Source organism: Cervus elaphus, chromosome 31, assembly GCF_910594005.1.
Source record: "Cervus elaphus chromosome 31, mCerEla1.1, whole genome shotgun sequence".
Taxonomy (NCBI): domain Eukaryota; kingdom Metazoa; phylum Chordata; class Mammalia; order Artiodactyla; family Cervidae; genus Cervus; species Cervus elaphus.
Genome location: NC_057845.1, coordinates 43,276,508 through 43,292,328, shown reverse-complemented (window position 1 = coordinate 43,292,328; position 15,821 = coordinate 43,276,508). Strand labels below are relative to the sequence as shown.

The window sequence follows — 15,821 nt, the reverse complement described above, 5'->3', positions numbered from 1 at the left end:
TGTTCAAACTGTTGCTTAATGGACGGCCAGCACTTTTCTAAAGTAGGGTCATAATGCAGATCTTGCTTCAAACTCGAGAGCTCAAGAGAGCTCCTCTCCAACCACTTTGTTTTCTCTAATACTTAGACTCTTCAAATAAAACAAAATGTTCTACAAATTTTCTTTGAAATGAGGCAATCCTGAAATTTGGAAAAGGGTTCCTTTTCTCTTGAAGCTTCTTGCTTAATCTTGTGTACCATTAGCTTACTTCTGGAAGTAAAGGTGGTTGAGATGCCTAACTTGGAAGGAACAAATGAATCAAAAGGGATAGACTTGAGGGTATAAACATATTACATCCCATTTCTTGGAAACTCCAAAGCATAAAGAACTTACTACGTTAAGGAGAGCTCTAGAGCACGCCACCAGTACGTCAAGTACTTGTAACAGCTTTGTTTGGTCCCCAGGAAAAGCAGTGGCAAGGGCTGACTGTTCTGGATTTCTAGGCGAGAGCAGTGAGCTGGGGAATTCTGCATTGGCATCTGAGGTCTAGGCAATCGACAGGCCTTGAAAAATAGAGCATATTGATACAAAGAAAACCCCATTACCTTCTAATAAAACAGCTCTTCGTAAGTAAATAGCAATACATTTAGTGACTTAGTAAGTTTTAAGTCATTAAAAAAAACAGTTTTAAAACACTTTAAAACTTATGTGCAAAAAATGTTATCAGTTACTCTTCAACTCTAACCTGATGTCCCCCTTGGTGAGAGACAGATGAGAGAGGCTCCTCTTTTAATTTACATGTTTATGTCTTTTAGGCCTTGGCAAAGACACCACCCCATCTGCAGTTCTCAAAAAAGAATGGCCAAAACAATGTTGGGCCTCACAAACTCCGTATCAGACCTTCAAAATACTGCAGAGCTTCATAAATCAATTCTGTTTCTTTGCCAATGGCATCTAACTTCCTTTGGAAATTCAGGGGCCAAAGAGAAAATATTTTGGCTTTCTAGTGTAAATTTTCACAGATTTTGAACTTACAGTTTCTGGCTATAAAGCTGTCTTTCACCAAGAAGCCACGATACTAGATCATTAAGTGAGATGATTCCGCTTTTAGAAAATCTGCAAATGATTTAAGATTTACTTGAAGAATAGAAAAGTGAATTGCAAAGAATTGTCTGAAATAGAGAAGAGGGTGTAGGAGCAAATAAGATATATGAGGATACAAGGTTTTTGAAAGGTTGCATGGGGAAATGAAGACATCAAACGCCACGATTTCAGAAAATAAAAATTACAAGGTACATGATATGCTAGCAAAGTTATCCATTATAGTAAGGCTTTCCAGGAAATAAGAAAACCTGTATGGCTGTTACCCAGGGGGTGATTACTGAATCAGAGATATTACTCAGAAAATAAAACTGCATATAATACACAGGCATCTCAAGCCAGTCTCCTTGTACCACACTCCCCCTGCCCTTAATCTCACACTAGCCACTTCCTCTAACTGAGACAACAAAACAAAACAAAAAACACTGTAGCTTTCTGAGATTTATGCATAAATTCCAAGTGAATTTAAAAAAAATGAAAATAATCCATGAAATCAGATGACAATATGATGAAAATTCTCTTACTCTTTAAGGCTGTGATAACAGCTTGAAAGAAAGATTATACTCCCACAGAATATAAATGGCACTCTTACACCCTCATGTGTTTACCTTTATATCATTTAAAAAGAGAAGACTTAAATAGAAAAGGGGTGGAAAGAGACATTCAAACATTACAGTTAAGAAATCTAGAAATAATTTCAGAGAAAAACGGGTCGTTAAGTAGACCAAAATACAAAAACGGCAGATGACCCGTGACTCAGGTTTCTTTATTAATTGACTCTTCAGAAAAGACCTCAGTACACGTGTTGCTGGTTACACAGAGTACATACAGAGGAATTTCATTTTTCAGTTACTGTGGTGCTTCTTGCTCTCATATGGTAAGGTGGGTGTGGGTGTCAGGTGGATTTGAGCATACAAATAGGACAGAGGGTTAAAGAGGATACAAAGGTGCTGAAGAGATGCGAGGCGCTAACCAACAGTTAGCAGTGACCGGTGATACAATAGCAGTACCGTCATGATTAACATGAGGGCTTCCCTGGTGACTCAGGGATAAAGAACCCGCCTGCCAATGCAGGAGATGCAGGTTCAATCCCTGGGTGGGGAAGATCCCTCGGAGAAGGAAATGGCAACCCACTCCAGTATTCTTGCCTGGGAAATCCCATGGACAGAGGAGCCTGGTGGGCTGCAGTCCATGTGGTTGCAAGAGCTGGACACGACTTAGCGACTAAACAACAGCAGCATGATTAACATACGTTAAAAAGCTCATCTAGCTTTTTTTTTTTTATTGTTCTAAACCATATCAGACCCTCAGAATCCTTTGCTGATCTAACATGTTAGTTCTTTCAGCTCTGTATAATATATAGACTGAGTTCGACTTTTCCCCAGAACTTGCTTCATTTTCAGCTTAACTGGTATTCAGAGCCATAAGATTTTTAAAATAGTCTGTAAATACTGCTTTTTAATGATAGATATTCTCAGGACATATCATTTTGACAAAGGAGAAAATCAAAATGAACCTCTTAAAGGAGCCTTTTTAAAAATGGAAGTGTATTTGATTTATAATATTATATTCATTTCAGGTGGACAGCATAGTAATTCAGTATTTTGGGAGATTATACTCCAGTATAGGCTATTACAAGATAGGAATAGTTATAATTCCTTGTATATAAAGTATATCCACGTTGCGCAACTATTTCATATACAACAGTTTGTATCTGTTAATCTCATACTTCTAATTTGTCTCTCCCCCAAAAGCCTTTATTAAGAATATACACACACAGTCTCACAAACTGTGAATTTGAAAAATGAATACAAACTCACTTAAAAGTCTCCACTGTAGCTCAAAATTAAAAGAAGTCTCAGGGAAATATGAAATGGTTCATAAGGAAGATGTGGACTATAATAACTTGATGAGAACACTAGGATTAATATTTTAGACACAAGTAATGCTCACTTGGTCCTTGGATAACAAAGGCCAAGGTGTTGTAAAACCTGAGTCTGTTTCTAGAAGCACTATTAAGAAAGGGAATAAAGGAAATGTGTGCTTCATAAACTCATAGCAACATTTCACATAAAACACCTCAAACGATTCAAGAAATAAGCAAAAGGATAAAAAGGAGCCTTGAACAAGCATAATCTACAAATTTCATGGAATTTACATATACTAGAGAGCCTCTTAAGTCTGGGCTTAATTTATATGCATATTTGTATGAACGATTATTTTAGCTTCACACTCACAGAAGGTTAGAAGTATAGACTAGTGAGGAAGGTTCAGAGAGTTACCCTCACAGGAATATGCCAGTCTTCATACCGACAGTCCCAAAACACAGCAATCTGAAGCTGTGTAGTATAGTGGTAAAAAGATCTATGTTTCCAAAAGCGGCTAGGAGGGCCATCACACATAGGGGGTGCTAAATAAACACAAGCTGAAATGAACTGAATTATGACCTTGAGATATCAAAAAAAGTTTAACTATGGTTAGTGTATGTTCTTTTAAGGCACATGAAGGGCAATATTTTAGAAAAATTTTCATCTAAATCAGTTAAAATAATATGCATACTCTTGAAATGGCAACCCACTACAGTATTTTTGCCTGGAAAATTCCACGGACAGAGGAGCCCATGTGGTCACAAGAGTCAGACATGACTTAGCGACTAAACCACCACCAATGTGGCTGACATTATTTTACATTTATGGTACCTCCTCTCACCTATCAGATACTCAGTGAGTGACTCCTGTGACCTGGCAGTAAGACAACTGTCATAGACACAGAAACGAACAAAAGGAGACATCTCTAAACATGCGGCTTTGGCCCAGTGAGCGTAAGAGCCCATTTCTCTAATGTCAGTCATAGCTGCAGCAAATTTTACTTCAATAATCTCAGCATTCAGTTTCAAGGACCATTAGAATTCCAGAAGCAATGCACTTGAGATTGAGAATACTTTAAAAATATTTTTCAAATGTTTAGAAATAACTTATTTCTAAACACAAAGAATATGGTCATTCCATTTTCTATTAAATTTAATTTCAAATATTTTCCATATATAATTTATTGATCTTGACGTGGGACTGCTATCAAAATCTGCTTGGAGTGGAGTGAAAGTTACTCAGTCGTGTCTGACTCTTTGTGACCCCATGGACTTTACAGTCCATGGAATTCTCCAGGCCAGAATACTGCAGTGGATAACCTTTCCCTTCTCCAGGGGATCTTCCCAACCCAGGGATCAAACCCAGGTCTCCCTCATTGCAAGAGGATTCTTTACCAGCTGAGCCTCAAGGGAAGCCCCAAAATCTGCTTAGTGGATACAGAAATCAATCCACCACTGGTGTTTTAGTCTCGATAAGAGTAGATAAATCAACTCATTTCATAATTATCAGCCATATACATCTCCCCCCCCCCCGCCCCCGCCCCACCGCGGGCAGTTTAGCTGAGCTGAAACTGAACTGAGTGTCTACTTCATGAGTGCATACTTACTTTGGCATGGGGTGGGGAATCTGGAGTCCTCTTTAAGCATAGAACTTCTCCCAGTCTTCACAGTATTAGGAAGGATTCTTATCACTGGATGCTCTAACCCTTTGCTAAGTGACACATATTCTTCAAAAGGCTTCTGTTTTTCTCTAAAGCTATAACACTGGAATTTTCTCTGGATGACCAATCTCTTTGGAAATGCAAAAATAATTTTCTTGGTTTTAGGCTTTTAATAATATTAATGAGAAACCAGAGAGATTCTCAGCAAAGAAAAAGGGGAAACAGCATTGAAATTAATTTATATTTATACAACTCATATCTAGCAGACTTTATGAATGGTTGACAAGATAGTAATTCTACCAATCTTCTTTCTAATAAAGGGACCAGACAGAATTTTTAGATATTTTATCTTTTTGAAATATAGAAGATAAATGAAGATGTTAAAAATTCAACTTAGGTATAGAATCAACCAACATTTTGGTTTTGCTTAAATTGTTTTTTGAATACTTTGAGTTAAATCCATTCCTGCTCCTCACCTAACATTCCTCTCACAGAGGTTTTCAAAACACATCTAATTTAGGTACATGCTTATTGATAGGGAATGACCAGAATCTCAATATGAGAAAGAATCCACACAAAAGGATATGCTGAACGTAATGTAGCTATGACTAAAATGGGAAGTTCTCCATTAAAAAATTCCAGCATTGCAGGCCAATATCACTAATGAACATAGATGCAAAAATCCTCAACAAAATTTTAGCAAACAGTATCCAACAACACATTAAAAACAGCATATATCATGATCAAGTGGGCTTTATCCCAGGGTTACAAATATTCCTTAATATATGCAAAGCAATCAATGTGATTGAAAAAGAAATAAAAGAAGGCAAAGTGGTTGTTTGAGGAGGCTTTGCAAATAGCTGAGAAAAGAGAAGTGATAGGCAAGGAAGAAAGAGAAAGATATACCCAACTGAATGCAGAGTTTCAGAGAATAGCAAAGAGAGATAAGAAAGCCTTCTTAAGTGAACAATGTGAAGAAACAGAGGAAAACAACAGAATGGGAAAGACTAGCGATTTCTTCAAGAAAATTAGAGATATCAAGGGAACATTTATTGTAAGAATAGGCATGATAAAGGACAGAAACAGTAAGGACCTAACAGAAGCAGAAGGGATTAAGAAAATGTGGCAAGAAAAGACAGAAGAACTATACAAAAAAGCTCTTAATGACCCGGATAACTATGATGATGTAGTCACTCACCAAGAGCTAGACATCCTGGAGTGTGAAGTCAAGTGGGCTTTAGGAAGCATTACTATGAACAAAGCCAGCAGAGGTGACAGAAATCCAGGCGAGCTACTTAAAATCCTTAAAAAAATATGATGCTGTCAAAGTGCTGCACTCAATATGTTGGCAAATTTGCAAAACTCAGCAGTGGCCAAAAGACTGGAAAAGGTGTTTTCACTCCAATCCCAAAGAAGAGCAATGCCAAAGAATGTTCAACTACTGCACAACTGTGCTCATTTCACATGTGATCAAGATATTGCTCAAAATCCTTCAAGCTAGGCTTCAGCAGAATGCAAACCAAGAACTTCCAGATGTACAGCTGGATTTAAAAAAGGTAGAGGAAGCAGAGCTCACACTGCCAACATTTGCTGAATCATAGAGAAAGCAAGGGAATTCCAGAAAAACAACTACTTCTGATTCACTAATTACACCAAAGTCTTCAACTGTGTGGATCACAACAAACTGTGGATAATTCTTAAAGACATGGGAATACCAGACCACTTTAGGTATCTCCTGAGAAACCTGCATGCAGGTCAGGAAGCGACAGTTAGACCCAGACATAGAACAACTGGTTCCAAATTGGGAAAACAGTAAGATAAAGGCTGTATATTGTCACCCTGCTTATTTAACTTATATGCAGAGTACGTCATGTAAAATGCCAAGCTGGATAAATCACAAACTGGAATCAAGACTACCAAGAGAAACATCAATAACCTCAGATATGCAGATGAGACCACCCTAATGGCAGAAAGCAAAGAGGAACTAAACAGCCTCTTGACAAGGATGAAAAAGAAGAGTGAAAAAGATGGCTTAAAACTCAATATTCAAAAAATGAAGATCATGGCATTCAGTCCCATCACTTTATGGCAAATAGAAGGGGAAAAAGTGGAAGCAGTGACAGATCTTTTCTTGGGCTCCAAAATCACTGCAGCCATAAAATTAAGATGCTTGCTTCCTGGAAGGAAAGTTATTACAAACCTAGACAGTGTATTAAAAAGCAGAGACATCACTTTGCCGACAAAGGTCCACATAGTCAGTTGCCAACAAAGGTTGGTATAGTCAAAGCTGTGGTTTTTCCAGTAGTCAAGTACGGATGTGAGAGTTGAATCCTCAAGAAGGCTGAGCACCAAAGAATTGATGCTTTCAAATTGTGGTGCTGGAAAAGACTCTTGAGAGTCCCTTGGGTTGAAAGATCAAACCAGACAATCCTAAAGGAAATCAACCCTGAATATTCATTGGAAGGACTGATTTGAAGCTGAAGTTCCAATACTTTGGTCATCTGATGAGAAGAGATGACTCACTGGAAAAGACCCTGAGTCTGGGAAGGACTAAGGGCAGAAGGAGAAGGGGGTGACAGAGGAAGAGATGGCTGGATGGCATTACTAACTCGATGGACATGAGTTTCAGCAAACTCCAGGAGATGGTAAAGGAGAGGGAAGCCTTGTGTGCTGCAGTCCATGGGTTGCAAAGAGTTGGACATGACTTGGAAAGTAAACAACAACATATTCACAAATTGAAAGATAAAAAACCATAAGATCATCTCAATAGATGCAGAGAAAGTTTTTGACAAAATTCAACACTCATTTATGATAAAAACTCTCCAGAAAGTAGGCATAGAAGGAATATAGCTCAACATAATGAAGGCCATATACGACAAACCCACAGCAAACATTATTCTCAATGGTAAACAAGTGAAAGCATTTCCTCTAAAATCAGGAACAAGACAAGGGTGCCCACTCTCACCACTATTATTCAACATAGTTTTGGAAGTCCTAGCCAGAGCAATCAGAGAAGAAAAAGAAATAAAAGGAATCCAGACTGGAAAAGAAGACGTAAAACTCTTACTGTTTGCAGATGATATGATACTATACATAGAAAACCCTAAAGATGCCACCAGAAAATTACTAGAGCTAATCAATGAGTATAGTAAAGTGGGAGGATATAAAATTGATACATGGAAATCCCTTGCATTCCTATACACTAACAATGAAAAATCAGAAAGTCACCTCTGTGCCACAGAATCCTGGTTTTATGCTTCTAAAATTATATGTTTGTTCCTTCTACTTAATAATAATGTTTTAAAATGAAACAGATTCTGAAGACTTACAATTCTGATTCAAAAGAAAAGCTCTCTGATGATACAGAATGACTTTCCCAAGATGTCGATCAACATTTTGAGGAATGTCAGATTTTCACCAAATATAATCAAGAAACTACAGGTCTAAAACTCAACTGAATTGTCTGAAGTAAGCCCAATCTTTTCCAAATACAATTAAATATAATAACTCTTTCAATTCCTGAAGTTATAATGAGCAAAATTGATGAAAGTAGTTATAAAGATGTAGGTTTCTTTCAACAGTGGGGTTTTTTTTTGACATAGAAATAATCTTTAGTTGTTTGCCTTTTCACTTATTTCCTAGTTCTTCTCCCTTTCTCTCTCTCTCTCTCTCAAATTTTTTTGTCCTTAAGACAGAGCATATTCTAAAGGTCAATGTTGTGGGAAAACACAAATTGAGAAATCACAAAAACCAAACTTCATATCATTTGATAAAAATAGTAATACTTTACCAAATGGAAAATTCCATCAAATGAAATGTCTCTCCAATCAGATGACTTACCTAAAAAACAAAAGTGTTAGAAGAAAGTGAGCATTTAGTATTGTATTCAACCCTCAGTAGACTAGAGTTAAAAAACATGGCAGTTATCTTAAACTGATGGACTATCCAAAACTAATAGAAAGTATACCAGGTCAGGAAACACCAATTCCTTCAGAAAAGTCATTAATGTTAGAAAGGAAATGCCAAACAGGGAGCAAAAGCAATGAAGAAAGGGAGTGGTATCTACTTTCAAATCACTTGACTCATATATATTTTAAGAGGTCAGTTTTGGAAAATGTGGACACATATGTGTATAAATGCCATAGCTAAACTGTGACGGTATCGGCATGTTACTTTCTCTCCCAAGACTTCTGGTTACTGTCTTAAAGAGAGACTGTCAAAGCTACAAACTTTCAAAAAATTTCACCTCCTATGACTCAAGAAAATGGTGCCACTGTATCAAGTGCTACTGTAGTTCCCTCTGTTGATTTTCTTTCCCTCTTAACACTTAGATGTTTTGGGTGTTTGCTTTTTTATTTTCCAAAGCGAACACTGATGTTCATGAAAGGTGCCAGATTAACAACCAGGGGAAATTAAGAGCTTGCTCTATCGAGAGAAAAGGCTCAGTGTAGCTGAGGTGATGAAAGCTTCCCCTACACTGTGCTTGCCTATGTGTGCTAGCTCTGACCCATGGTCACCCCAGCGCTCCAGTGTTCACGGTCCATTAATGCCTTTGATTACTCACATTGCTAACAGGGGCAGGCAATCTTGTTCCTGCTTTTAATGCTATCATTATTGTTACCACTACCGTGAGGTCTAACTATGTGGAAATTTATATCAGCCATCATTTTGTTTTAGGATAACAGAAAAATAAACTGCAGATGAATCTTGTATTCTTAACTAAATTGCAGGTTTGGTTAAAAATCCCGTAATTTCTTCAAACAAAAGTGAAAGTCCTGACTGGTCAAACTGAAACAGGTCTTGCTAAATTCAGTCACCTGCACTCAATCTGAACTCCCACTCAGGGGCATCCTAATATCTAAAGGCCACAGATCTTTTATTTTTCTTTTGAGTCTACCATAAGCCAGTCAACTCTATTACTCATTAGCAACTATGGTAAAGGTTTGGTGGATGTTGAGGCTAAAACTGTCATTATATATGAGAACTGGAAATCACTGTCAGCCAAATAGAAAAAAAACACCTTTTCCTTGTATTTATGGGTAGGTGTTCCAGGTTTCTGGATGGTCTGAACATTTGTAATCATTGATTATTAATTAACCTTCCCTCTGCCCAGGGATCTGTGAGTCATTCTGCTCCCTCCAGTCAGTTCCCCAGCAGCTGTTTATTTTGTGCTGGCACTTTCTGTGTTACCCTCTTTTTTATGCAAAACATAAGGGCCAGAGCAAGATCACAGTGCTGCTTCTATCTAGACTTCATAACAATAAGGGAGGCAAAGCTAACTAGCACACACAAGATATGAATGTAGCAATGAACTACAACATTGAATGCTGCTAACAGACAATTATTGGGAATGATCGCAGTATTAATCCCATCGTTGCTCCGTCTTTGCCTTTCTGTCAAATTCTCTGTAGCTAGAGTAGATGTCCATTTTGACATGGCTAGCACTTCCTATAATTTCTAATCTCTAGAAGAGCTGAAGAATGAGAATTGCAGGGTACCAATGACTATGGCAAACACAGGGTAACTATTAGATGAAGGGTGTCCTAACTGCATCTCATATAGAAATCTTGAAAAAAAAAAATGGGAATTTTGTTTTTTCCTCTGCCATGCATAGCCTTTATCAAGTGAGTCCTTATGGCATTAAAACATTTGGCACTCACTCAAGTCTATGCTATTGCTGGCAGGGGATATAACTGGGAAGGAGGGGTGGAGTCGTTACCTTTATCAGGAAAGACCTTAACTTTATGGAAAAGCTCTTTCCTCCCCATTGCTTAAGTAGCTTTACTTAAAGAAAGACTTAAACCCAGATATGAGAAGAGAGATTATCTTCAAGAGCAGCAACAATTTATTGTAATTATGTTAGTACAAAGATTAGGAAGGTGGAAAATATTATGCTAGTGGATGAGAAGGGCAACACCCTGTTATATAGGGCCCATGGCAAGGTTGTGCTAGGAAAATCAGCTCTAACCCGAAGTCCCAGGGAGGCCTCAGTTGCCCAAACTGCAAGAAAGTAAGAACCTAACTACTTACAAAACCAATTAACCCACAGTAAAGTAGTAACCAATGGGTGGGGGCCATAAGAATCTGCTTACCAATAGATATGACTTGATATCTGCCTCTATTCCCTCAGAGGCCAGCTCTTGCCAACTCCCTACTGCTCCCAGATGACTCATACATCTCCTGTCCGCCCCATGACAAGCCATCACGGTGGCTGTCAAAGTAACAAGGTAACAAGGTCCATTTTGCCTGTAGGACACTCTAGCTTCCCTCAGTGAAGCACTGGTCTGATTTAAAGTACTTAGAGGTTGGCCTTGTATATCACTCAGTTGTGTCCGACTCTTTTCGATCCCATGTACTGTAGGCTGCCAGGCTCCTCTGTCCGTGGAATTCTCCAGGCAAGAATACTGGAGTGGGTAGCCATTCCCTTCTCCAGGGGATCTTCCCGACCCAGGGATGGAACCCAGGTCTCCTGTATTGCAGGCAAGTTCTTTACTGTCTGAGCCACCAAGGAAGCCCTGCAACAAGAGCAAAATCTGTATATATTCTGGGTCAATTCTAGGCTTACTGTGCCTCAGCCATCCAACTGAGTATATTTGTCCCTAACTCCTTTCTGCATTGCATACTGGATCTCTCATTAGTTTCTCCTGACTGGACTTTTGCTTCCTTCATCATTTGATTTGTCTCATTGTACCAACTTTTTATGGTGGGAGATGTAGAAGCATAAATTTTCAGGATTTGGTATTTCACACAAAATGGATCAGTGAATACAGCTAAAACTTTTCTGTGGACAAGTCAGTCTACTCTCCATGGTCTTCTAGTTAAATGAAAATCTCAGGCAATAAGACATTTTGATTTTGGTAAGCAAAGATAAAAAAGCTAAACCTAAGAAACCCAAATTATCTACTCTCACGGTCATGAGGATAAAAACAGGAAAAGTAGTAAAGCCTTTAGAGCAGAAAACAACAGGTGATTTCTTCTTTCCCCCCATTACAGACATCTGACAGTAGGGTAACGGCTGCCAAGGGCACAAGAGACACAGCGAGTCAGAGAATTATAGGCCACAAGATGGTATAAACTTCATATGAAAAAATACTAGCTAAGGCACCACGAAAGTCAGTAAATACTGAAAAGGTAATTAAGATGATTATGCTCAGGTTATGAACAAAGAGTACATAAAATGAGACCAGACAAAAATACTTTAACAACAAGTCTGTGCTTTGTTTTGCTTCTCACAATGCACATTAGAGCTAATTTTAACAGCTTGCAGAGGTTTAGTAATCAAACAGCTCAAGACAATGCATCACGGTTCTACCTAACAAGAACGCTTGCTCACTTTGGCTGACATGTTGCAATTATTAATTTGATTATCTGATGCTAAACAGAGTCAGGAACACTTGCTCTTAGCTTTAATTTCTTCGCTTAAGGAGCAAATTCTAGGAGTTATCATGCTAAGGGTTGAGTGCATTTAAAGTTGGAATTTTCTTACGGGAAGAGAAATTATAAGATAAACAAGCTGAATTCTCATCATTCCAAAGCCAAGTTTTAATAATATAAAATTAAAAGGGTAAAACTAAAATGTCTGGAATTTGGATGATGGATGCCATGACTAGGTAGAATAAATATTATTTTAAAAGGAGCCTTTAGAGCAGAAAATTGTAGATGATTACCCCCTGAAAAGGGGTGAAAGGAGGGACTCAAACTGACCAATCTGTGGGTTGTTAAGGATGTTGATTACAAGGAACGAGGAAAGGAGTATGCTGCTGAATGTTTTCAAAGGAGCTACATAATTTGAAGAAACTTTGAGATTATTTAGGGAAATGACTTATAAAAAGGTAATAATCAAAGACAACAAAAGCAAAATTTAAAATAAGAGCCAAAGAACTGAGGAGGGTTGAGGAAGAGATTAGTTTGGGTTAGTTTCTGAGGCTATCAACAGGAGCAGTGGAATTGGAGCCAGTCTTTCTTATTGCCTCTACCCCTAGCACTTCCCCAAAACGCCTACATCCCATGTAGTTTACAACCACAACACACGATTTTATCCAAAGAGCTATGGCTAAGGGCTTTCTGGCTTAATTAAGGCTTCAAGTCTCTTTAGAAACTAGAAATCTTGCTTCCCTCCTTTCTATAACTTATACAACTTCAATTCTATTTCCTATCAAATTGCTTTTCTCTGTTCCAGTATTATCCACTCCAGTTCTGGTGCATCAGGGTTGAAAAAGCCGTAGTGGAGGTGGGGATGAATGGGACACAGCTGGCTTGTGGAAAAGGACAGTGAGTAGGAAGCAGCTGTACTTTAGAGCAAGAAGAACAAAGAATCAGGATCTTCAAAGCGAAGGAAAGCTTCTCCCTCTGCTCTTCCCTCCTTTCGCCTCTTCCCCTTCTTGGGAAAAGACAGAAACTTTACAAAACATACAGTCTTTGTGAATTTGTAACAATCTTATTTTCTTCATACCCACATGTTTAATTTATTACTACTGCTAACATTTTACATGTAGTTTGTATTAACATTTTTCTCTTAAAGAGTTTCAAAGAGGTTTATAAATTTTCATTGAAACAAATATGCCTGGGTATATTTTTATATTAATAAAATTTAACTTTAGAGTAACGGGAATTCAGTCTGTTAAAATGTTACTTTTTAAGAATTTGGTTTATAATGCCACAGATATATTTCCTAGGTCAGTGGTTCTCACATTTTAGGCTTCATAAGAATCCTCAGGGGCACTTATTAAATGCATATTCTTGAGCCACATCTGATCATGGATTTATATTTAGTTGGTCTAGAGTGGAACCCTGGAATCTACATTTTTAATAAGATTATTAATTTTAACCTACATTTTAGTAAGATTATTTTAATAATCTACATTTTTAATAAGAGATTCTCATACACACAGTGGTGGGGGGGGTTGAGGGGCCCCCAGAGGCCCTGTCCTCATTGGGGCATCCTGGCCTCCCAGCTTCAAGTTTTCCAAGGCAGCCTGTTTCTTAGGGGCAGTAGTCAAGCAAGCAATCTCCTCTAGTCCACACAGAACATTGAGTCAAAAATACAAAGTGAGCAACCCGAGAGAAAGAAAATGACCAACAGCCAGATTTCACTTTTCACAATGCAAGGTGCTATTAGCTGCACAAACCCAGGACAGAAAGGGAGGTGTCCCCGCTTTAACTCCACTTCCTTGAATGTGATGAGGGTTGGTATTATGAATGAGCTGGTTTTCTATTCATGAGAGCTGAGCCTTTACTGGCCTTCCAGCTGTGTATGCTGCATTCTGGCACCCCTTTCCCTAACCCAATGAGAGCCTTGCACAGCCAGCTTTGATTTCTCAAATTGCAAGCAAATTGGAACCTAACTACTTAGAAAAGCAATTGTGTGTGAGATCCAAAGTGCAGGGGGTAGAAAGCGACAAGAAGCGGCTTGTCAGCTCACACCAAAAACTCCCTGCCTCTGCTCCCCCCGGCTCAGTGCTTGCCCACCAGCACTACACGGGGAATCTCAGACAAACCCAGAAGCCAGGATTCTTCTTGAGGATACCATGTGCTTCTGCTTTTAACCTCCAAATCCTACATTTTAGGTACTACCATCAGCACCTCCTGTCCTCAGCTCTGTGACCCTGTGCCCTGACTCCCTGCTGGCCCATACCTTGCTGACGACTTTGCCCGACTGTTAGATGACGATGAACTCCTTGTGCTTCCCTGCTGGCGCCGCGGTAAACAACCCGCCTGCCAGTGCAGGGGACATGGGTTCGATCCCTGGGTCGGGAAGATCCCCTGGAAGAGCAAATGGCAATCCACTCCAGTATTCTTGCCTGGGAAATCCCACGGACAGAGGAGCCTGGTGGCCTACAGTCCAAGGAGGTGCAAAAGAGTCGGATACGACTTCATGACTAAACAACAATAACTCCTTGTATCTTGCTTCTGACCTTATGGCTGGTCACAATGACTCTCTCAAAGGTAACCAGTGGCTAAATTCAGTGGATTTTTCTTAATCCTCTCTCTCTCCACCACTGACCACTGTGTTGAGTGACCCCATCATACTTTTCCTTCCATTGATTCTCTTCCCTTGATTTCAGTGATGACAAAATTCTCTTGACAACACAGTTCTTTCATGGACATAGTGAGCATCTGATCTGCTTGGTATTAATCCTCCCAACCTGGCACAATACACAGAAAATGAAAGATATGTTTAGCCACCAATATGTACTATGTTGATGAGCCCAAGACAGTGTCAGCTCAACCTAAAGAAGAATTCCCTGCCTGATTATATGCAAGCCAATGTCAACCTAGAGGAGTTGCATTTTACTCGGGGTTTGGGTTTTTTAAATAATATGTAAGGAGAAAAAACAAACAAACAAGTTGTGTCAAAATTACTTTGAAAATACCCTAAGGAAGGCCCCATGCTGGAAGCCAATATACTGTCTTTCAGTAGGCCCCATCCATGTGGGGATGGGGTTGGTATACATTATTATGTCTTTGGTTGACTACAAAATGGAATAGTTGGCTTGTATTTAAGATGCAGGTTATACCAAACAGGACACTGAGCAAGGCAAGATACTCACCCTGCGAGAGAACACGGGAACAGACATGGACTGAGAAAAAACAATATACATCTCAGGTTCACTCCTGGGCACAGACTCATTGAATGTAACTTATACCTGAGTAGACTTGTCTGCAAAATGTAAATTATTATTCCTCCTCTTTTTATATTCATTTGCTGAGCAGGTATAGTTGAATCCATGCAAATTTAATGTTTGTATGCTACAACTCTACCAAATGACTTGAGTGGCTGGTTATTTTGGTAAATATACACATGCCTACTCTCTTGACTTCTAGTATCCCAAGGAAGAAGAACAGGGGTGGATACTAGATCAAGTATGAATATCAACCAGACAGAACTGGATATTTTTCTGGCAAAAATTTTTTTGATTATATAAATAAAAGTCATTTGTTAAGTAGCAGGAAAAGTACTATATTTGGTGTCAAGAGACCAGGATTCCAATCCCAATTCTGACACACATTAGTTGAACTGGGCCAGTGTCCTCACCTCTAATCCGAGTACAAGTAGTAACTGCTTTGAGGTCTGCAAGAAAAAGCGTAGAGTATGCATCATAGTCACTGACACAGGTAGGTACTTGCTGTGGGTTTGTTCGCTGTGAATCTGTTGAACTGAAGCTGAGACAAAACAGCCACCTAAGGAAGAAAACCATCAGCAATAACACTAT

The 15,821-nt window shown here is 38.9% G+C and overlaps 2 protein-coding genes and 1 long non-coding RNA gene across 5 annotated transcripts in view; 1 reads left to right on the top strand and 2 right to left on the bottom strand.

The window, feature by feature from the left end:
• The window catches only part of CMSS1 (cms1 ribosomal small subunit homolog), a 372,794-nt gene that overhangs the window by 158,223 nt on the left and 198,750 nt on the right, over nucleotides 1–15,821 (bottom strand). The window contains exon 2 of one of the 2 annotated variants that reach the window (XM_043892586.1): nucleotides 373–542. The exons of the other annotated variant lie outside the window; for it this stretch is intronic. The gene's annotated coding sequence lies outside the window, so the exon portion shown is untranslated. The remainder of the gene's footprint in view (nucleotides 1–372; nucleotides 543–15,821) is intronic. 2 annotated transcript variants of the gene reach the window in all.
• FILIP1L (filamin A interacting protein 1 like) overlaps nucleotides 1–15,821 on the top strand; it is a 293,518-nt gene that overhangs the window by 90,578 nt on the left and 187,119 nt on the right. The window lies entirely within an intron of this gene.
• On the bottom strand, nucleotides 4,697–11,548 carry LOC122687264. 2 transcript variants are annotated; one of them, XR_006339089.1, is made up of 3 exons: nucleotides 10,701–11,548; nucleotides 8,399–8,448; nucleotides 4,697–4,738 (listed from the first exon to the last, which is right to left on the bottom strand). It is a non-coding gene; the product is annotated as an uncharacterized LOC122687264 (long non-coding RNA). The 2 variants fall into 2 exon arrangements; XR_006339090.1 differs by lacking the exon at nucleotides 10,701–11,548 and adding an exon at nucleotides 8,576–9,390.